This window comes from Drosophila suzukii, chromosome 3, assembly GCF_043229965.1.
Source record: "Drosophila suzukii chromosome 3, CBGP_Dsuzu_IsoJpt1.0, whole genome shotgun sequence".
NCBI classification, from domain to species: Eukaryota; Metazoa; Arthropoda; class Insecta; order Diptera; family Drosophilidae; genus Drosophila; species Drosophila suzukii.
This window is the reverse complement of record NC_092082.1, coordinates 79336458-79344444: the sequence shown is the minus strand read 5'-3', so window position 1 is coordinate 79344444 and position 7987 is coordinate 79336458. Positions and strand designations below refer to the sequence as shown.

General features: G+C 38.1%; 1 protein-coding gene and 1 non-coding gene across 2 annotated transcripts in view; one reads left to right on the top strand and one right to left on the bottom strand.

The window, feature by feature from the left end:
* The window catches only part of qin (tudor domain-containing protein qin), a 59765-nt gene that overhangs the window by 28631 nt on the left and 23147 nt on the right, over nucleotides 1-7987 (top strand). The window lies entirely within an intron of this gene.
* TRNAP-UGG (transfer RNA proline (anticodon UGG)) lies at nucleotides 7810-7881 on the bottom strand. The gene has a single exon. It is a non-coding gene; the product is annotated as a tRNA-Pro (tRNA).

The window sequence follows — 7987 nt, the reverse complement described above, 5'->3', positions numbered from 1 at the left end:
GCGACCACAAGTCGCGTGCTTGTGACTCACGATGATGGAGGGATTTTTCAAGGGGGGCTGATTATATTGCCTTAGGTCAGGTCTCAAGTCTGCTGCTTTGTTTATACTATTTTTCAGACTTGCCTTTAACTACCGTGTTCGCTGTCTTGCGGCTTGTAATGAAGCCATTAGCAGACAATTACCAGGGTGACCATCTTATTATGTTTAAATTGATTTCGCCCCGGGGCTTGTACTGGTTCTATTTGATTTCCTCTACTTATTATTCCTTTCACCGGCGGTGCGTCCTTTCACCTTTGCACTTTCCCTGGCTAGGAAATTAACCACAAAATATGATCAGCTCATCCCACATAATTATTTGCGAAATTTTCATTTCAATTTCGACAAGCCACGCGATTTCGGATTGAGTGTGCAAACTTCATTAGCTCAAAAAGTATTTAAGTTTTGGTTTCTGGTCAAAAATATTTAGGACTTAAATTTTTTTTATTGAATATTTTCTTAAAAATGTATTAAATAATTGATTTATTTATATTTTTTTAAGTAAAGTGGTTAATAATGTTCACTCCCAAAGTATAGAGTGTCCACAGTCCGCAATCCAGATGTTTTTCCCCCATATTTCTTCCGAAAATTATGACCATGCTGTATTTTTATAAATTGGCAACACTACTAGACAAATTAATTAAAAAGTAAAGTTATAAATTACCTGGTGAAATGTTACAGCGATACACGCATTGCTCATTGGCCCATTGACTTGGCTGCAATAACTCACCCGCATCCATGAGTCAAAAGATTTGGTCCCCTTTTCATTTTTTATTACTGTTTAACGCTCCTTTCCCAGCATTTACATAATATGCCAGTCTTTCAAGTTCAGAGAAATGCAGGCGCATTGATTTCAAGTTTAATTGTCGAATAAATTGAAAAAAATGGAGAAAATATAATTCGTCTGTTCACCCATAAATATTTAATGAACTCCACCAACCAATCAAACGAAAGTGCAATCATTAAAAAGCGTGAAAAGTGTTTGAGGTCGAATTACATGGAAGAGAGGAATGTTTAAGCGGATGTGTAGCTTTTATTACTTTAAGACTTAAAGTTTAAGTTATAGGAGTAATACCCTTACCCTGTCTTCAAAAAAAAAAATAGTAAAGATCCTTGACCAATATACGTCTTGAAGATATTGTATTTAATAATTCAAATAGACTTTCAGTTTAATTAATAATTCAATAAGTTTAAAACAAAGGTGCCAGAAGTGTATTTTAAATTCATATTGCTGGATAAAACATATTGATTTTTTTTTTGTATTGTCCCTTTACATAAGAGTACAATCTTGGTTATTTTCTGTCCAATTGGCTGAACGTCGTCACCCCAGGGCACTCATAAAGGGAAACTCCGCCAATTTAGTGGATATGGAGTTAAGGGGAGTGCTCCAAAAAGTGGACATAGCAGTGCACGTGCCAAAACATGGTTTAGAAAGTGCCCAAAGCAATTTAATTGAACGAAAAAAAAATTATGTTATAGACACAGGCACTTTTAGTTTGAAATGGTCGATAAAAAAGCGATTACTAAATTCAATTTAGTCACAAAGCAACGACAACACCTTTGTGGGATTTTCAATTATAAAGCCCAGGCCAAAGAAATATGCTAGTCAATGCGGCATGGCTTTTTCAGTTTCATTTTTTTTATACTCCCCCAGACCGCAAAAAGGCAAAATGCAAAGTGCCAAAGGCGTGAAAATAATCCATAAAATGAAAAGCAGTTGGGAAAAATGAAGGAAAAACTACGAGGAGCAGAAGGAATCACACAAAAGAGGGGATTTTTTCTTTTCATTTTCAGTTAGCAGGAGCAGAAAACGCGCTTAAATGATTTTGAATTGTGGACAAACATTGGCGACATGGAAACACGAAGGCGGCGGAGACGTGGACACCACGGACACGGGTTGACGTTGTCAACATTGTAGCTGCGGCTTCTGGCTAAAATGTTTGCGGTTGGTCAAGAGGAGTGGGAGGAGTAGGAGGCGGATGCTGCGATGTTGGTTAAAAATAGTGCCTGGCAAAAAGCCGCGAACACAAGTTGCAAAAATCACGCGCCATGAATCGTACAAAGAGCAATTGAATGGAACTCCTCATTGGAGTGGGGCGAAAAGTAGTAGGGATCGTTCCTCGTCTGACTTTCGGTTTGCATTGACTGGAGGATGGTTCTTTTGGGTCAGGGTTCTGTTTTGGTCTTCATGTGCTCCGATTTATAGAATGCAATGCCCTTATTGTTACATTGGTTAGTTAAAAGGTTTGGATATTACATTGGAATTTTATAATATAATATAATATATATAAATTTTAGTTAAGATGCATTAAAATACAACTGAATAATATGCAAAAAATGCAGTTAAGCTTTATTAAACCTACAGCTCAACAATATATTTAAGATACAATTTATATTGCAGTTTGCCAATTATAATTATTTTATCATATACAAATGCTTGGTTTTGCGTCCTATATTTAAAGGAAAATTCCTTTTAATACTCCCATTTAATGCAGCATGATTGTGTAGTAGAATGTACTAAATCTTTGATAAAATTGAGTGGCAACTGCTCCTCCTTAAGGGTATTTAAAATTCGTCCACTCTATCAGTTGACCCATCTCCAGTCGCCACTTTCAGTTTGTTTTGTGTTTCAATTGCAGCACTTTTTGCTGTGCTACTGCCGACTGGCTGGTGTTGCCAGCAAACTAACAAGTCGCCGGGATTGCCGGCAGAAATGTACATATTTTTTATTCCGGGGCAAAATCAATTGGCATTTCAAATTGCACGCCTTTGAGCTTTGCGCGCACTGCGTTTGCCATTCGTTTTGAGGGTTTGAGAGTTTTTGTTATAATTGAAAAGTGGCCACCGACAACATAACCATTGAAAGGTCCATTCCATTCCACATGCCACACACTCCACGAGAAATCTGGGCAAACTTTGTGGGCTATTTAAGTTTCGGTATCCCGGCCGTTTAGGCAAATAGAGCCATAGTCCGATCCTGAGCCCCATCATAGCCATACAATTAATGCAGATGACGATGCCGAGACGAGACGAAACCAGATTGAATCCATGTAGGCGTCCATTGGCGCAGGTGTGCAGGTGCAATTGCAAGTGCCGGGGAACATGTCCACAGCTGTGTGCTCAGGCAACGGCAGACACCAAATGCTTCCTTCATTAGGCTTCCCCCGGAGCCCATTTACCAGTTCCCACTCCCCAATCCCCAATCCTCATTTGGGAGCAGCGAACCAACCAACCAACCAACCGACCAATCTGCCCCAAACTGGAGCCCATTGTGTGCTTGGATGTCGTGTGCGTGTCGTTACGGATCGGCTCATGCACTGTCCATAAAAATAATGATAAATTCATATTATTTGGGTTATCTAGCAGGGAAGTTCTATTTTATTAGTTCCACATTCATTATTTCTACTAACTGGAAGGTATTTTGGCTCAAAATTAAAATAGCTACACACAAATATTATTTTTATTAAACTGGTTTAATTTTAAAATAGAGAATTAAAGGCCGATTTCTCAATGTCATGTTAACTTTTGTCATGGAGATAAAATTCTGTTTCGCAAAAATGTAGTTTCTCATTTTCATGTTAGGATTTATCTGACTTAAAACTCTTAACTAGAGGCAAAGTTCTGCATAAATTGTCAGTTACATTTAAACTTTCTCTAACAGAACCTTAACGTGACATTGAGAAATCGAATTTAAAAGTATTAAATAATCATATAATACATTAAATTTTCAGTACTTAACTATACTAATCCAAAAGCTTACCACGTAATTTTTCCCAGTGCTTCTCAGGGCTACTCTCACTTTGTTTGCTGCATAAATAATTTTAGAGTAAATTAATTTATTCGTTGACATGTGTCCTGCGTTTATTTGAAATTGCATTGTCATTATGCAAATGCACTTTACCCTCTCACCCGGTTTGTGTTCGATTTAACTGCCTGTTGTTTTCTGCACATCAGTTGAGTGACTGCGACCAGAGTTTTTCTGTTGAGTGGCATGATTTATTTGTTGATACAACCGAGTTATTTACACTTAATTTGACAATGCGTGTAATGGTTTGTTAGCCACATAAATATATCCCTAAACTCCAGCTAACAGCATTTGTCACAGCAAAATCCCTAACAGAAAATGCATCATCTTGGTTTCTTGGTTGCTCATGATTTGTTGCTGGTGGCTAAAATCTTATTTTCGTTTGCCTTTACTGGTTGTGAGCCAAGAAAGCTGGTGGTAGGTGGTCATATATCCTAGAATAAATACAATAAATAAATGAACTGCAGCTGCTCTGGATACAATCGTAATCTTTAGGTTTCATGTCGGGGCTTACCATTAAGCTGAGAAACAATGCGTCTTGGCTTTATAAATATACTTTGTAATAGTATATGACTCCACTTCGATATAAACCTTTAATTTTTGATTTAAAACTTCTCCGTTTAAGTAAATGCGTGGTTTCAAGACATAACTATTTGATTGTTCAATTTGGATATGTCTGTGGGTGTTGGTCCGTTGATTGTAGTGTTGCCCACTACTGACCAAATGACCGACTTTTCACGCCTCCTGGTATTACATCTATGGCCACAACCGTGGTTACCATACCCCTCAATACCTTCCATCCATCCTTCCCAGTCCATAAGGCCGTCCACAACATTCCGCAGCACCCGCAACAGCATTGCGGTTGCCTCATTACAAGGGGGAAATGCTCACGCTTTTCTCTGCCAACTTCGGCAGCAGCAGCAACATGTTGCATTTTATGAATGAAGAAAATGTAATTTTACACTTGAATTGCGTGACTTGGAGCGGTGGGTTCTCATATTTCAGAGCCCAGAGATGCCGCAATCCATCACGTAAATTGAAAAGAAGCATTGATAGGCAAATTAAGCGCTGCCTGTCTTTATGGGCCGCTTGCACAATTGTAACTCATGAAGTACACGAAGGGAAAATTAGTATAATTTTGACTAGTTGTTGGGAAAAAGGAATGGGATTCAGAAAACTAATCATATACTTATGAAAGATTAAAACAGATTAATTAATTGATCCTTTAGCTCTTATTTCCCAATGTCAGGTTAAGGTTTTGGTTTGTTATCTGTCAAATAAAGGTAAATTCTTCCGAAAGACAATTTGATTTTTTCAATGTGATGATAATGTTACGCATCACCAATCTTAACAGAGTCTGTAAGTACAGCTTTCACTGTGAAATTTGATTTGTTGACTTTTAACTTAACCAGAACACAACCTCTAGTTAAAGGTTTTCAGTTAGAAACGCTTTTAAATCATTTCTTTTGATTAGAAAATAATTTATACATTTTTCTATGCCAGTGCAGTTGTTGCAACATTGTTGGCATATGAACGATGCTGAGAATGCCCATCCCCACCCATCGCCTGCCCCTCATTAGCGGGAATTCCCATCCCAAAAGAGTGATCCTTTCACCTGGGGGGCAACGAACATTCACTTTCAATAGCCAATGACATTCACTTGGCCAACAACAACAACCAATTGATCAGCAGCCAGATGCCCACTGAGTTGTGTTCAGGCAGTGGCGCTCATTAAATGTGTTTCCATTGCACTTTTGAGGCCGCCACCGAAAGTCATTAACAGTTATGGGAACCGCACCCCATCTGTCTTGCAATCGGTCTCTAACCGAATCATTAGTCGTCGATCTGGTTAAGACTTCTTTTGACAGCAGTTTGAGAAGCAGCTCGTGATTTGTTCAACTGCATTTGGGATTGATTTCGGTTCGTGCGCCGGTTGCTAAAAAGTACACGAAATATATTACACATACGCCACCGATGCCCGTCGCCGATGCTGTGGCAAGAATTCCGATTTATTCCATCGCCGTTTGTCATATTTCTTCGTTGTCGTTACTTTGGAAAATCGCCAGGGCATGCAAGAATGTTGAATAGTGCTGGCATCGTGCCTAAGCCAAGAAAAAAGCTTGATTCAAAAATATTTTTGGGTAAAGGAATTTGAAAAGTAATTGCCAGAACATTTTTTTAATGTTTAAAGACACTCCTATAATATAAATAATTAAAATAAATGGAGTAGTCCACATTGTAAAACAAATGAAAAGCTTGTCAATTCCCAGTTTAAGCTAAGTTTAATTTTGGGATATTCATAAGTCATTTTCCTTTCATTTGAAAAACGTAGTGACCATCACATTAATGTGATAGATTTTTACTGAAATTTTCTTTTACTTAAATTACTTCTAAAAATTAATTAAATTAAGTTAATTAACTATCGCACTCATCTCCAGAAGGAATGCTGCTGGTTTTTTGATGATGTCTAACCTGCAAAAAGCAAATATTTAACCACTAAATTCGGTTAACCATGTTGGCTAAGTTGTGCTGGTCATGTGGCTCTAACTGACCCGCACTTGTTGCCAACTTGTCTTGTCCCAGCCAGCTGCAGATCCGATCATCTCGTCCCGATGCGAAGGCCATCGCCAGTCTCCGCACTTTTGTCAGATCAAGCGAACGCGGATCAAAAAACTTGCATAGTGGTGCTGGGGTGATATTAATTCCGATCTCCGATCCGGCTCGTGAAAGTAGTTTTCATATTTTTATTTCGGAGCTGCAGTCGGCTGGCTTTGGATTTGGTAATAATTCGCTGCGGCAGCCATGTAAGGCCATTACAAAATATGATGGCTCTATTCTTTAATCGCAAACAAATTTATGACCGGCAGATGGCTTTGTCGGTTTGGTTTTTCCCCCTTAAAAATATATATATATATGTATATATTTAGAGAAATGATCCGTAAGAAATTGGTTGTGTGGCTTACATAATAAGCACAACTAGTTTAAGTTTTCGGCAGCCGCTTTTAGTCTTTCACACTTTCAGTTCGCGTGGAGTTCGAAATTTTTCATTTTGGGCCCAGAGCGACACTCATTGTTCAATTTTCCAATTGTCGGCGATAAAACACACAAAGACTTATCGGCCAAGTCAATCGTAAATGCCCCAAACAAGTAGTTGCATGTGCTTGACTCAGAGTTGGTGGACACACGAGTATTAGCCAGCCGAAAAGTTATTTGCCTGGCCTGCCTTTCGTTTACAACTAGCGATGGTCTAAGCGCCACCTGTTTTTACCTAAGTACTATAATAAAAAATTAATATTCAAACATGCTTTTTTTTTTAACAACTCTGTGTTATAGCTTCATTTTTAAAGGATCCGCTTTTGATCAAAGTGAATTCAACCGCATAATTTTAATTTTATTGATACGTAAATTGACTAAAAACATTTAACATATTTAAAAAAAAATTCAAATAAATTTATTAAAACCGGGCAAATCTAATAATAATTCAAATGCTACCGATAATAAAGTATTAAAATCTATATTATATTGAAATCGGACTTTAGTTTAAATCTTTTAAAATATAATATACTAATATAATATATTAATATAATATAAATAAATTAATATATTTATACTAACTAAATCTAATAACATTTTTATTGAATTATTGTACCCAGCTGTAAGGAATAGTACCTACTGTGTACAAAAAATATTTAACTACAGGTACAACTTGCAGGATAATTGGCATCACTGATCGCAAGTTAGCCGCTACTGCTACTTCATTTTATTTGGCATCCAATCAACGCGTTGCCATCTGTGCAACGTTCGTTCATTTGTTGGCCTGGCCGAAAATGCCGGTGCAATCTGCATTTTCACATCGCTCATTTTGCCTTCTCGCTTTTCTTTTGTTTGTTTAATTAACTTTGGGCCGTGGCCATAAAAATGTTGCCCACCCGAGTCGGCAGTTGGTTAGATAAAAATATTTGTGAGCCGGGCTCAACCGGGATTTGAACCCGGGACCTCTCGCACCCAAAGCGAGAATCATACCCCTAGACCATTGAGCCGCATGCCGAGCAACGGGCCATCGCACGATTTTAGCCGCTGCTTTTTGGGGCTTTTGAGGCGTTCCATTGCCTTTGCCGTTGCTTTTGCTCTTGCTGACGTTGATGC